This window comes from Molossus molossus, unplaced genomic scaffold (genome assembly GCF_014108415.1).
Source record: "Molossus molossus isolate mMolMol1 unplaced genomic scaffold, mMolMol1.p scaffold_m16_p_5, whole genome shotgun sequence".
Classification (NCBI taxonomy): Eukaryota; Metazoa; Chordata; class Mammalia; order Chiroptera; family Molossidae; genus Molossus; species Molossus molossus.
The window spans coordinates 109,679,681-109,695,451 of NW_023425388.1; positions in this window are offsets into that span (position 1 = coordinate 109,679,681).

Here is a 15,771-nt window from a genome sequence, read left to right on the forward strand (position 1 = left end):
GGCTGGGGACAAACTGCAACTGAGGTACATGCCCTTAGCGGGAACAGAACCCGGGTCTCTCTGGACCGCAGGCCAACGCTCTAACCACTGAGCCAAATCGGCCAGGGCATCATTTTTCAAATTTTTTATGACTAGACTCATAAACAAATTAACATTAAACTGGATTAACAGGAAAACAGGAGAGAATGTGTACATGGGGGTTCCATAAAAATATGAGACCCTAAGACACACTGGGCAGTTGAGGCTCAAATACCAGTCTGGACAAAAGAGGTGGAGGCGGGGTCTGAGATTTCAAAGGGAAAATAGGCAACTCACAAGTGCACAGGAAAGAACAAATGTGATAAACAGACTCCTTGCTGGGCCACCCAGAAACAGTGGGACACAGGGGAGTCCACCAAGCAGCCTTGCTGAAGCCTCCCTGTTTGCCAACTTAACTCATACACGCTGAGGTGAACCTGCTAACTTTGCCTTCTTGAAGCAGATTTTTCCATCTGAATTCCCTTAGGCAGGTAAAGAGGAGGATCAAAAGGTCTTCCTGAATCTTTTGTTTCTTATAAATAACCAGCTAATATAATCAACATCCCAAAAGGTATAATTTGGAGTGGAAGCTCTGGTCCTCTTTACTTTCTTCTCTCTCTCTCTCTCTCTCTCTCTCTCTCTCTCTCTCTCTCTTTCTCTCTCTCTCTCCTCAACACTCGCCACTCCCTTTTCCTTTCTTTCTTTTCTTTCTTTCTTTTTCCTTCTCACTTATTTTTCAAAACACCCCCATTATATCTTAGGAACGCTAACAGTCTTTGAAGTAGCACGGTGAAAGCCCAGATAGCATCTCTCCATTCTTGAAGATGACAGTCTAGGGGGAATGAAGGAATCTAAAAAGAAATTTCAATAAAGTAAGGTATCAGTGACAGTCTTCATACTATGAATAATTAAAAAGTGAAGCAGCTTGAAAGCTTTGGAAAAACACATTATTAAATAGAAATACTGTGTAATCGGAAAATAGCCACTCTTAGACAACGTGTAATGGAACCTGTACACATGGCATGCTGGACAAAATAATTCTTCTTTTCAATGAGAAATTCCTTTGTCTGCAATGGCTGGCCCTGTGCCAACTGTCCAATTTCATTAGGCTCTTCTGCTCTAATAAGGGGAAGACATGGTTCCCATTGTGTTCAAGCGACCAATCTTCCAGGTACTGCTGTGCAATTGCTTTCTCCTGTGAAAATTCTCAATGCAAAAGAACTTATACAGAATAACATTTAAAAATTCACATGTCCACTGTCTAGTCTTGCAAGTCTTCTCATTTTGGCATAGTCTTTTCAGATTTCTTAAATAAAGTATACGATACAGATATAGTCACAGCGCCCTGCGTACTCTACTTCAGTTTCATTTTCCATGGTACTTTCTCGGTGAAATCTAATCGTGTGACTGTCATTTTTATAGAAATATTTGCAATATTACCACAGTATTTACAAACAATATGTAACATTGTTTTACATATTATATTTTATTTATTTATTTTAGCCTCACCTGAGGACATTTTTCCATTTTTTTGCTCCGATAGAGTGGGGGAGGAGAGAGAGTAAGAGAGAGAGAGAGAGAAACATCGACGTGAAAGGGACACATCGAGTGGCTGCCACCTACACGACCAACCAGGGCCGGGGACAAACTGCAACCGAGGTACATGCCCTTAGCGGGAACCGAACCCAGGTCTCTCTGGACCGCAGGCTGACGCTCTAACCGTTGAGCCAAACCGGCCAGGGCCATATTTTAAAACTATATTATAAATATGATGTTGTATGCATTTTGCTACTTGCTTATTTTTCTAATTTTATATATATATATATAATATTGAATTCATATGTGACCTATAATATAAGTGTGCATTCTTATATCTATGCATATCCATGTGTGTGTATGTATATACTGCATTTTAATAGCTGTTCTGCATTCCATTGTTTAATTTCAGAAATGATTTATCTATTTTTATTGCAGAACATATAGTTTTCCATTTTCACTATTACAAATTAAGACAATTATTACTAATTTTTAACATATATATATTATTTTTTAACAGTACATAGAAATAAGTATTGCGATTGCTGGATCTAAGGGAATACAGATCGTTAACTCTACGGGATTCCTCAGTTGTCCTCCAGATATTGTACTCATTCTGTTGTCCATGAGGAGAACTCTTTGTCCCCATCTGTTGCTGATGGAAGGGGACTTCTTGCTATGTCAAGAGAAAAAGAATTTTCTGAGACTCACATGGGAGAATGAGTGATATTTATTTGTGTGGAGTTTCCAAGATCCCATTTCCCTTCATCCCACTAAGGAAGAAATTCTATTTTGCCTTTAGCTGAGTCAGAATTGAAGCCGTTGCCAGAGTTTCATTCCACGCTGGGGCACAGTCAGATCCAGCATCAGATTAGCTTAGTCTGTGTTTCCAGCTGCAGCCCCTCCATCCATTGCATGTGGGGTCTACATAACCACGGGCTCTGGGAACAGGGGTGGATGCAAGAGAGCCACAAGGGCCACCAGAGCCAAGAGAGCCGAGAGCGGGCTCCTCTGTGTGGGGGATAATGTATTCCCAAATTTTCATGGGCTTACTGTGGCCCCACCCCATCTGAACAATAATCTCTGTTCTCAGGTTTGACTAACAGGCACTCTTCCTATGTCATCCCAAGTTTATTACTCATGTCCATCTCCCTTTCATTGGGCCCTTTCCCCAGTGATTTGCAGGGAATGGACAGATGGTTCCCTGGGAAGTGTAACGTTACAGCTTCCTGGTCAAGCTGCCCAAATGGACATGCTTATAATGTTTGGTTTCCCTTTTGCTCCTTTGCGGTAGTTAATAACTAATTAATTACAATGGTATCAATCCCCCCTTTAGATAAAACAAGACTCTGTAATCTTACAAAAGGGCATATGGATGGAGGTCTCCATCTTCTTATTGCTCATGCTCTTAGATCGGCAGAGCCCTGCCTGCCCCGAACTCAGAGGCGTTCCCTACCTGACAGGAAGAAGGAGGAAAAGGGAAGGGGAGTCTTCATGCAGGGAAGAGGAATTCTGCAAAGTCCAAGTCAGTCTGGAGTCCCTGGGAGGCAGCACAGGCAAAGTCCGGAGCATGGGGCATTGGGCTAGTTGGCGTCCTTACTGTACTCTAGGAGTGACAGACTTGACAGAAAGGTTAAAAGGCACTGTGAATGGGGGGATCAGGTAGGGAGAAAAAGCCAAAAGTAAGCAATTTGCATTTCCTAGATTGACAGACACAGTTCATAATTTTTAGAAACATAGGCTTTTTACTGGCAAATACACTTACACTTTAAGAGACATACTTCCATGGAGACATGTATTAGACAACAAAACTGATTGGCTCGGCTAGCTTAGGCTCAGATAAGGTCTACTTGTCCGACATCTGCATTCTGAGATGGCTTAGATAGGAGTTCTTGGAGACCAGGTTATTAGCACTTGAAAGGAGGATGGTCCTTTCTTTGACAAACCCAGAGTAAAATTCCTCCCCAGAGTCTGCACTCTGGTGGCACTGTGAATGGAGATCCTATTACCTATTGACTTTGGGGAGAAAAACCTAAAATCTTTCATCCTGTTGGAAGTAGGATAAACATTTTATCCTCCTTAAAAAAGGGAGCTATTTGGTAGCTGAGGAAAAATATGAGCATCCCCAACTTTTCCTGTCTCTGCTGTCGTGTTGCCAGGGCCTAGGACTGGCGCACTCCCTCCCACGGCCAGTCTCAGCACCCCGAGGCTTGTCTCCTCCCTCTGCACTGGGGGCTGAGACCTTCCTGACACAGTAACACCATTTCCCAGGTGTGGAGCCTTCTCAACAGTCAGTGTTGGTCAGGCACTATTTAGCTGGGTTTGTTTAACTCCACACAGGTGATTCTGGTGACCTCTGGCCTTACTGGAGGCTTCCACCCTTTACTATCTCTGGCAGGAAAATTCTGGCTTGTAATTGGCCTCTAATAGCTGGGCTAGAAATTTATTGCGGCTTCTTATATTCCTAACAGCCCCGGTCCCTTAAGAGGTTTGGCGGAAGGAGACAGCCGCCTTCAAGAAGGAGCAAACATCCTCGGTTAACTTGACTGGACAGAGATTTAATACCCGGGCCCTGAGGTTAAATTCTGTTAGCAGTCAGCCTCCAACATCAGTTCATAAAAACCTTTCATTTTTCTGAGCACCTGTACCTTTGAGGCTTTTCTCTATTAGTTATGCCTGAATAAGAAACATTAATGACGAGTAGCAGTGCTTACATGAGCCAAAATACACAGCAGTTGTATTTGCAATAGAAGCTCAAGCTGATCAGGGCCGCCTGTAGAAGGGGAAACTCCCCAGCAGTGTTTAGTCCCCGCTGCCCTAACAATGAGCGGTTGCCAGGGGAACGCGCCTTGCATAGCAGAAATGGGCGCCGCCTCCCCCTCCCCAGCTCACAGCCAAGGGGCCACATGCCCTAAGCCTGCAGGGATGGTGCTCCAGGGTCTATTGGAAAAGGGGAAATTCCCAAGCCCAGGCTCCCAGTAGCAGGCCCCTGTTGTGGGACTAGAGGCCAAGATGAGGCTTTGAATGCAAACCACAAACTGCTGTGCTGCAGGCTGTGCCCAGGCCCGCAGCTAGGGGCACAGGACTGCCAGCGCCTTCTGGGGCTCAACCAAGCTGGGGGCGCTTGGGGTTTCATGCACGCCAGTAGGAAAATCCAAGCAACAGTGACCCTGACTATTCCCCTTTTTATTTCTCCAGCCCCCCATCTCTGGGGCCACCTGTGGAGACTTCTCCTGTGGCTGGCCCCTTCTGCTGGAGGGAAGGGGGATGGCAAGTTGAGGCAATAGGGGAACAGAGCTCTGTGCTCACAGCTCTGCTGAGCTGGGCACACTTGGGGTTTTGCACACCAGTAGTAAGTTCCAAGGCAGCGGCCGGTGCGTGCCTGCTCACCATGTCCTGTGTTGCCCAGGCACCCATCTGCCCATTGCCCTGCAGGAGCCCATAGTGCCGGGGCCATTCTACATGCAGGCCAGGGTGTCCCTAGGCCTCAGCCAGAGAGGGGACAAAATACAGAAATGCAGGTCATAGCAGAGAGCTGGAGGGAAAAGAGAGAGAGAGAGAGAGAGAGAGAGAGAGAGAGAGAGAGAGAGATGAATATACAGCTCCCAGGCTATGGAGAGAGGTTCCATCTCGCCACAGTCCAGGTCAGGATTTGCCCAGGTATTGGAGGCTGTGAGCCCTTTTATAGAGAAGGAGCAGAGAAGGGATGTTTTCTACACTTTCCACAGGTTAATTCTTCTCCTGTGTTTGCCCCACAGAGGGTGCCGTCTGTTGTCAGTGGGGAGTGCTCCTTGTCCCTACCTGCTGCTGATGGAAGTGAGTTCTGTCCTGAGATGCACTTGGGAGAATGAGTGGCATTTATTTGCATGGAGTTACATCCCTGAGTCTCCAAGGTTCCATTTCCCTCCCTCCCACCAAGGAAGAAATCCCATTTTGCTTTTAGCAGAGCTAGAATTCAAGCCATTTCCAAAGTTTCCATTCCAAGTTGGGACACAGTCAAATCCAGCATCAGGCTAGCTGAATTTGTGTTTCCACCTTCGGTCCATCCGTGAGCTGCGTGTGCGGTCTGCCTCTAGAAACACGGACAAATGGGAGAGAGCCACGAGAGCCAAGGGAGCGAGCCCCCTTCTTTGGGGAATTGTGTGTTCCCAAATTTCCCTAGGCTTGCAATGGCCCATTTCCTCCGACCAATGGTTTCTGATCCCAGGCTTGACTGACCTTGTGTCATCCAATTTTACTGCTCATGTGTTCATCTCCCCTTTTTTAGAGCCCTTCCCCCAGTGACTTGCAGGGCATGGGCAGGTGGTTCCTTGGGGTGGGTAACGTTGCAGCTTCCTGGTGAAGTTGCCCAGGTGGCCATGCTTAGAATGTCTAGGCTCCCTTTTGCTCCTTTGCTTTTATTAATAACTAGCTAATTACAAATGTATCCGTTATTTTCACTATCCATGCATAAGACTTTCCATGTCTCCCCTTATCAAAATACTTGGAATTGCCATAGTTTTAATTATGTTCAAAGTAATGAACATGAAAACTTAGCCTATTGATCATTTTATTTGTCTTTTCCTGATTATATTGAGATTATCTATTCACGTTTCTTGTTCACTTGGATATCTACTTTTATTAATTGCCAATTTACAGACTTTGCCCATTTTCTAAAGGGCAGTTTTGCCCAGCCAGTGTGGCTCAGCGGTTGAGTGTCGAACTAGGCACCAAGAAGTCGCCAGTCCAATTCCGGGTCAGGCACATGCCCAGGTTGTGGGCCCATCCCCAGTAGGGGACATGCGGAGGTGGCCAGTCAATATTCTCTCTCATCAGTTTCTCTCTCTTTCTCCCTCTCCTTTCCTCTCTCTCTAAAAATCAATAAGGAAAAAAATTAAAAATAAAAATAAAGGGCAGTTTATCTTTTACTTTTTAGTGTGTTGGGGATTTTAAATTATGCATATTAATCCTTTCTCAGTTATATGATTTAAAATGTTTTCACTTTTGCTGTTTTGTCATTCTCTTTTGTTTTAGTAACTATTGATGAACTAAAGTTTATCATTTGTAGAATATATGTTTACATCGTTTACAGAGAACAGACGGCAGGGGAGGAGGTTGAGAGGTGGGCGAGAAGAGGGAAGGAATTAAGCAAAGGAAAACGAAAGAAAGACTCCTGGACACAGGCAACATTATGGTGATTACCAGAATGAGTGAGGGGAGGGTGGAGAGGGTAAAGGAGGATAAATGGTGATGGAAGAACACTTAACTTGGGGTAGTAGACACACAATACAATGTACAGATGATGTATTATAGAGTTGTATACATATTGTATATATGAAACCTATATAATTTTATTAACCAATGTCATCTCAATAACTTTAATAAAGATACTTTGGAGCTAAAAAAAATGGAAGAAGATGATGTCTGGCTGGTATGGTTCAGTGGATAGGGCATCATCCCATGGATTGAGGGGTCCTGATTTCATTTCCAGTCCTGGCACATGCCCAGGTTTTAGGCTAGATCCCCAGTAGGCAGTGTGTAGGAGGCAGCTCATCTATGTTTCTCTTTCACATAAATGTTTCTAATTCTCTTTCCCTCCTTCTTTCTCCAAAAAAAAAAAAAATCAATAAAAACATATTTTAAAAAAAGAAGATAAATATTTCTGACTCTAAATATTAAATATATTATATATTTTCCTCTAAGATTTAAATATCTGATAAGACAACTTTTGCATTTTTTTCCCCAATTTATTTTAATATTTCTTGGCTTTTGGTCCTCCTTTTCAATTACAAAATTAGCTTGAGAGTCTTCATTAATGTACCATTTGAAATTTTGATGAAATATCTTTAATTTATGAAAATATTTTAGACAAAATGATCTTTAACAAAACTAAGTTTCCCAATTCAAGAATATGACATCTCTCTCTCTATTTATTTATATCTTATTTTTATCTTTTAGTGATGTTGAAAAAAGATTTTTTGATTCTAGTAAATATTGGGCACCATCAGATAATTTATGTATTATTTTGTTTCTCTGAGTGTGATAATAATTTATGTTTAGTTATCATTATGCATACAAAGATATTATATCATGTTTTAGATGTACATCTTTTAATCAAAGTTTTGGCTTACATTTCTATTGGCCCTATGCATTTGTATAACATTTTAGATTGTCTTTGAAGACACTCATACTTTCTGCCAATAAATAGGAAATGTTATCACTTTCCTTTCATTTCTTAAAGCTCTGATTTATTTTGCTTGTCATACTGCATTGGCTATGACAATCTATATGAAAGTAGTAGATATGGAGATGGAAGAATCATTATCTGGTTATTAATTTTGCAGGTCACAAGTTTCCACAATAAAGTTATGTATGCAATTGATTATCAGGTTAAGAAAGTTTGCTTAGTGCTCTTTATTTTCTAGTCAGTGATTTTCCTTAAATATGTTTCTGACTCTAATATGATAATCATATAGTTTCACCTTTTATCTGTCACTGAGATGTGTTATAGTGATAAAATTTTCTAATGTTAAAATATCTTTGACTTTCTTTCAAGAACCCTACTTATCCATGATTCAATTTTTTTATGCATTGTTGGAATTGAGGTGCTAGTTTCTTTCTTTCTTTTTTTTATTTAAACTTAGAGTGTTTGTATATATTGTCTAACTTTTGACATAAAATATCCTTCTATGCCTGTCTCTGTGGCAGGACAGTAAGAAGCCAGGAAAATTCCTGGGCAAGGGGGATAGGAAAACAGACAAGAAACCTAGACCAGGCCAAGCAGTTCGGGCCTGGCAGCAGCTGGTGAATCACAGGACCTTATCTTTCCCAACCAAAGGCACTTGGGAGCAGATGGTTTATGCCCTCCTCCCTACCCACAGAATACGTAGCTTAAATCACCCTGGCCTGGGAAAATAAAGAACAAAGACCCAATTAATGCCATCTGTGCAGCTGAACCCAAGGACAGATGAAGTTGGGGAGCAAATAACAAAAACCCCACTAAAGCCAGACAGACCTAAGAATAATCTAAAAGGAAAAGAGACCAAAGAATAATCTAAAACTCCCCTCTATGCTTATTTTGACACATCAGCATATTAAAAATGCACCTGGAAAGCTGGTGAACATACTACTGAAACCCTGGCCTAAGACTCTCACCTACAGAAACAAAAAGATAAAAAGCCCTCAGGACAAAGACTCAGCGCGGGCTCACTCTAGAGCGGCCTGTGCCACTTCCTGGGCATGAACTTTTTCTAAGAGTGAAGGGTCCCCGCAAGACTTGCAACCAGGGGAGCAGCGGTGGGCAGCGGCAGCTTGACCCAGGCTCACCTCCTGACCCTTTCTCCAGGCGACCTGTTATCTGACTTCCCAGTGGGGACAGCAGCCCTGCCCTGGCGCACTGCTGTCTGTGCCCTTCCCTGCCCAGTGGGGGAAGCAGCCCCGCCCCAGCGCACTACTGTCTGTGACCTTCCCTGCCCAGTGGGGACAGCAGCCCTGCCCCCAGCACTACTGGCTGTGACCTTCCCTGCCCAGTGGGGAAGCAGCCCCCCCAGCACTGCTGTCTGTGCCCTTCCCTGCCCAGTGGGGACAGCAGCCCCACCCCAGAGCACTACTGTCTGTGACCTTCCCTGCCCAGTGGGGACAGCAGCCCCACCCCAGAGCACTACTGTCTGTGACCTTCCCTGCCCAGTGGGGACAGCAGCCCCACCCCAGAGCACTACTGTCTGTGACCTTCCCTGCCCAGTGGGGACAGCAGCCCCGCCCCGGCGCACTGCTGTCTGTGACCTTCCCTGCCCAGTGGGGGAAGCAGCCCCGCCCCGGAGCACTGCTGTCTGTGCCCTTCCCTGCCCAGTGGGGGAAGCAGCCCCGCCCCAGCGCACTACTGTCTGTGACCTTCCCTGCCCAGTGGGGACAGCAGCCCTGCCCCCAGCACTGCTGTCTGAGACCTTCCCTGCCCAGTGGGGAAGCAGCCCCCCCAGCACTACTGTCTGTGCCCTTCCCTGCCCAGTGGGGAAGCAGCCCCCAGGGGCGCACTTCTTTCCTACATTTCTAGGGAGCCAAAGCAGAGCATGGCCTAGCTTCTCCCCTGTTGTTTCTTCTACCCTAATTTCGTCCTTTGTTTCACTGTCCCCAGCTTTAATAAGCATCCTCTCAAACCCCTCTGGACTCATGCTGTTAAATCTTTCCTACACACTAGAGGCCCTGCTTGAGGCGAACCTGCTCCAGGCCCTGGTCCCTGTCCAGTAACATCTCAATACCCTCCCACTCCCCTCCACCTTTTCTCTCTCCCCTCCCCCCTCTCCCCTTCCTCTCTCTCTCTCCCCCTCTCTCTCCCCACTTAGCAGATCCGAACCCGGATTCTCTGGTCCATGGGCCAACGCTCTTAACTGCTGAGCCAAATGGCCAGGGCAAGTATTTCTTTCTTTTAAAATTTTTTCTCAAGGTATAAATTTACTTTTAGGTATTATCTTCTCTGCATTCCCTAACTTTTGATATATGATATCTTTCACTGTTGTCTATTATGTAATTTTTCTAATGATTTCCTCTTCAATATATAATAATTAAGGATTGCATGTTCAAATTTCTAAAATAAGGTTTCTATAGTGTATTTGGAAATGTGCTATGATTTTTAGCTTCAATTTTATTGTTGATGTTTATTGAATTTCATTTTGATTCAAGCTTTTTGTTGGTAGAATAACAATTTCTTAAAATTTAATGAGATTTTGAGTATTTATTTAAAGTTTTATTATTTTTACTAAACTTATTAGCCTGTTTCATTTATCCTTGTACAATCTAAGTATACAAATTAAAACCTTCAAGTTAAAGTTTGATCATTTCTTTGGGTCATTTTCTCCAGTTACTTGTGTTATTAATTTATCTCCTTAGAAGGGCATTATTGTTATATATTATACACCATTCTTATATTTCCTGGTGGATTATTATATTTTTTGTTATTTTTATAACTTTTTTATACTTTTTATATTTGTATAAATTGTAGATATTTATTATTTTAGATTATAAATATTTTATTTATATTTACTTGTACTGGCATAAAATTATTGTCATATTTCATATTATAGTATGAAATATCCTGCATTATCTTTAATGCTTTTTCCCTTAATTATATATTGTTTGTTCATTATACTGCCATGTCTCTGTGCTATATCCGTTTGTACTACTTTATTCTGAATTTTAATATATAGTGTTCTCTTAGATGTGCCTTGTTATAAAGCAGATAGCTTCATTAAAAAAAGCAATTAAAGTACTTGTGTCATTTTTAGGGATTACTTAGACTTATTTTCTAAATCATATATTTTTGTTGTTTGCTGCACATCATTATTTTTCTTTTCTTCTTTAGCCTCACTTATAACTTCTATGACAGTGATCATGTTTTCTGTTACTTTTTTTATTTGTCTTCCTATTTTGTTTCCTTTCTCCTTCCCTTCCTTTCATCTTTTTTGTTCTTCTGATTTAGATGTGTATATATTGTGTAATTCTTTATATTTACCCCATGTAAGTAATGCTAATTTTCCATTGAATCTGAATTTATTCTGCTTAGCTATCTTATCCAACCCGACAGGGTTCTTACTGCACTCTCGCCATCCACTGCGTATCCCGGGGTCTGTCCAAGCATCACGTCATCACTGCTTTGAAATTCAGACAGTTTTAAAACATAAGAAAAAAGTTGTCTGGTAGTCAATAGTTAAATGTTTTTATCGGCACCTTTTCTTATTTTATATTATCTTTTGTCCTTTACATTCTTTCTGGTTTTTAATTTCACCGCATAAAATATTCCCATTAGGAAGGTTTTTTCCCAACTGTAAAATAAATGCTTTGATATCTTCCTAACAAAGTATTGATTTTATCATTGAAAGTATTACAGATGTCCCTCTCATTTTCCCCCATTGACACCCCTCCCCACCCCAGCCTCCCCCTCCCCCCACTGAAGGTTATAATATTTTGGGTTGACAGTTACTTTTCTAAAGCATTGATAAAATATTAATTCATTATCTTTTAGAATCATTTAGCACTTCTGATGATGCACTCTTCATAATTATTTTACGGTAGAATATTTTTATTTTTGTGGTTTTAGGAAGTAATTTTTTCTTTGTTTCTTATGTTGTACAGTTCACTAGCTGTGTCTGGAGGTGAACTAGTCTTTCACCTGCTCTATGCTATGACTCTCAAATGAGAACTCAGCCACTTTCTCAGCTGACATCTTTGGCAAAGACTATTTGAAGATGTATATGATGGAGACACTTTAAACTCTTATCCTATAGTGAATCTTTCAGTATCTTCCACTTCATCAATTTTTTCAAGAGACTGTGACTATACTGGTGACATTTTATTAAATAGGTAGATTTTTTATTTCCATGATTTTTAGTTTTTTTTTTATACTAACTGTTTTTATATTGCCACTGATTTTGTCATCAACATTTATGTTTTCTTTTTTTACTTCTTTTCATGCATTTTATAAGTATTTATATAAAATACTTTGGTACCTCACAAATGAATTACATCTGAAATAAACATGTTATATATAGATTGGATATCTTTCTTCCCTTTATTTTGCATCATATAATTTATAATTGGTGTTGGCTAGCTCATTGCAATTAGTTTATTTATTCATTTATTCATTTATTTTCTCTCTGATTCATTGCTTTGCTTACCCATCTCTTAAGAGTTGCCTCCATGTGTCTTTACCCAGGGTCTTTGTGTAGAATTAGATACTATAATGGACTCTGGTTCTGTTGTCTCCCAAGTCATAGCCCTCATCACTGCTCAGCATTTATATTCCTTTTCTGGCTTATGGGAGATGTTTGTTTTATTTTTATGCATGGTAATTTTGTTTGGGTTTTTGTTCTTCTGTCTTATCTCTCAATGTGTGTTTGCAGCACAGGTAGTGAATCAAAGCACAGACTCAATTTGCATTTTAACTGAAAGTCTTTGTGACTGTTCAAATGTACTTCTGAGCCACATAGTGTTCCTTGTGTCTTTGTTGCTGATGTTATGGATTCTTGTCCATGTGCTCATTTTTATTTAACAGAACTTGGGGAAAACTTCAACTGTCATAATGTTTTATAAGTTAAATTTTCAATATAGAAAATTAGTTTTCTGCAGACTTGGAATTATAGTTTATCAGATTCTTTACTTTGTATGCAGAGAATAAAGTGAACATATGATTTAAAATATGACTTAGGGTACTACTTAAAGTAAAAATAACTGAAGTTTTATAGGCAAATGTTATATAAGAAAATGTGAACATTTTACACAGGGACAGAGTACTGGGGTGACACTGTAGAATATTGCGAAAAACATTGGGTTCTGCTTTAGGAGATAAAAATCTACTCTGGGCTTTTTTTAAAAAATATTTTTTCTTTATTGATTCTAGAGAGAGATGAAGGGAGAGGGAGAGAGAGAGAGAGAGACATCGATGAGAGAGAACATCGACTGGCTGCCTCCTGCATGCCCCCCACCAGGGACGGGCCCACAGACTGGGCATGTGTCCTGACCGGGAACCGAACCTGTGACCTCTTGGTCCATGGTTGACACAACCACTGAGCCACACCAACCGGGCTACTCTGGGCTTTTAAGCAAACAGGTATAGGAGGCTAAAATGATCAGAACCTTTAAATGTTTCTTTGTTTCTTATTTATAAAATTAAAATGTTGGGATACAGAACTGTGATTTCTTTTTCTAATTCTAATACATGATACTAACGTTTTAATTAATGTTATACTTCTGAAGTGATATCTAAAATATGAAAGTCACTTAAATCAGAGTAGAAGCAATTTTGATAGAGACTTTAGCTATGAAGGGAATAGATTCCAAATGAGGCGTTTGGATTTACAAAGAAGAGTAGCTGGCCATTATGCATAGGTAGAAAAACATCATATAAAAAAGAAAATAGCTTTAGTCACACAATAGTTCAATTTCTGTAGAGTTCAAAAAATTTTTTTTTCTCTTTTTGAAAAAGAATATTTCATCCAGGCAACTGAAAAGTACACGACTCTGTTTTCAATTTTCCAGTTTGAAAATTAATTTAATCCACTGCTTGGTTTCTATTTTGGCCTTGAGCATAAGAGAGCGCCTAGAATCCCAACCAGCAGCATCACAGCACCAGCATGTTTTACAGTCTTCCATTCCCTGTCATCTTTATTTTAGGCATAGAGAGAAGTGGACAAACACTTACCTGCTGAAAAGGCAAAGAAAAACCATTCCAGGAATCTGGTGTTTCTTTGTGGAACCTGAGGAAAACGATACCTATTGAGAAGGGTTCCTGGTGGCTAAATGGGCCCCAATTTAAAACCAGAGCCCAGCAGCTGTTTACACAGAGATCTCGCATGCAAATTGCTTTTCAGGAGAAGCCTGCATTGACCACTAGCCTCCTCCCCTCCCCTGGGAACGGCCTCCCTGCACCCTGCACTGTGTTTCTGGGGCTGAGCCAGCCTTTATGAAGAAGGTTGTGGAATTGTATTTCAACCAATGGGATGGAGGCTTTCCCTATCTAATCAGATCTGTACAGCTACATCTCCATCAGCATCTTCACTGACCAGTAAGGCTCCATTCTGAGCAATCAGGACAGTGCCTTTGGACCAAGCAAACTGCAAGGATTCGGAGTCCTCATTTGCATGAGCACATACCAGTCAGGGAATCAGGGTGGGGACTTCTGTTTATATAAGTCAATTCCACTCTGGCATGGAGAGTGCAATTTCCCTTTCCTCCAAAGACTGCAGAGCTGAAACACTGACAAGGAAACACCAGAGCCCTCTTGCATGAACATGGGAGAGCAGGTGGGGAAGGGCAGGATGGAGCCGACTGGATCGGTGCAGAGGGCACAGCAGAGCTGTCTGTCTAGCCGGGGAGGCGCCATCTTACCCCAGGCTGCCTCTCGGCCCTTTTCCACATCCATGCTGTCTCCTCATTAAGCTGTAACACCACTGAGCTGCTCTCACAACTCTGCTGTATCACAGTTGAGCTGTTTGCACTGACTAAAGTTTCCTTCTTCCCGACACCCCAAATTGAGGATTCCACTGGAATTTAATTGGTGCCAACGACCATCAGTTGACACTTTTTGCTATAGTTATAAGCCATGTGAGATATTTAGAAAATTCTACAATGACAGTTCCTTGGTTTTGGCAATTTACTTGGTTCCAAGCATGTACAAAATGCTTCATTTTGTTTGATAATTGAAGCCTTGAAATAGACTCTCCTAATTTACAGATTGTACTTTCAAAGGACGAAGTTGACTAAAACTGTTAGCATGAGTTTAATTGAAGACAAGAATCAAGTAGAAATTATGTTTGTATATCTACAGTTCCTATCATAATGTTTAGCTGAAGTTAGTTATGCAATGTTTGCTGAATTTGTATTAAAGAGAATTCTAAGACCCCGAGTGCAAGATGGGTAGAGATTTTAAATGTTCACCAATCTCACAAAATGTATTTGCACATGTCAGAGCTTCCCAGCTTGTTAAAATCTTATTCGGGGTCAGGAATGCATGGAAAGCCCCTGGGTCTGAGGATTCAAACTATTTTACTATTTTACATTTTAAGAAATTCTTTTTGTATAAACTGTATATTATGTGTCACCTGAAGAAGTGCCCAAAGTTGAACCTGATCACAAAATAAATAATTTCTGTGGCAAAAAAGAAAAAAAAAAGTTCATATTGGTAGGATAAACAGCTTCAGATCAGATCAGCTTTTGCAGCAAATACCTTTCTGGCATACTTAACAAAAACACCTTTTTCCTCCTAGAACTGTTGGGTTTGTAATTGTAGATAAAGAGAGGTCTACCTACATGACACTGTAAGTACAGAGAACTGGGAGGAGGAGAGCGGAATAAAAACCTATATTTGAAAATCTATTTGTATTTGCAGAAATACAGTGACTCAACAACCTCTGAGGATATTAAAGTATTTAGCTGATATTGTCACACACTTTCCAATCCCTCTTGAGATACAGTGGAATAGTAAAGATGACTGGGGCAATTAATGAGACAATTTATGTCAGAAATTAGATTATTTTTATACATGAAATTAACAACCTATAAGAAAATAGATTGAGAGCCCTCGACTTTTTCAGACAGACAGCAACAGAATCAACAGAAATAGGATAAATCAATAGATAATTTTAAAAGTTTAAAAATTGATGAGCCACCCTAACCAGTGTGGACCCAAGGGTGGTGGGTTCAATGCTGGTCAAGAACATGCACCTCAGTTGAGGTTCAGTCCCTGTCTGG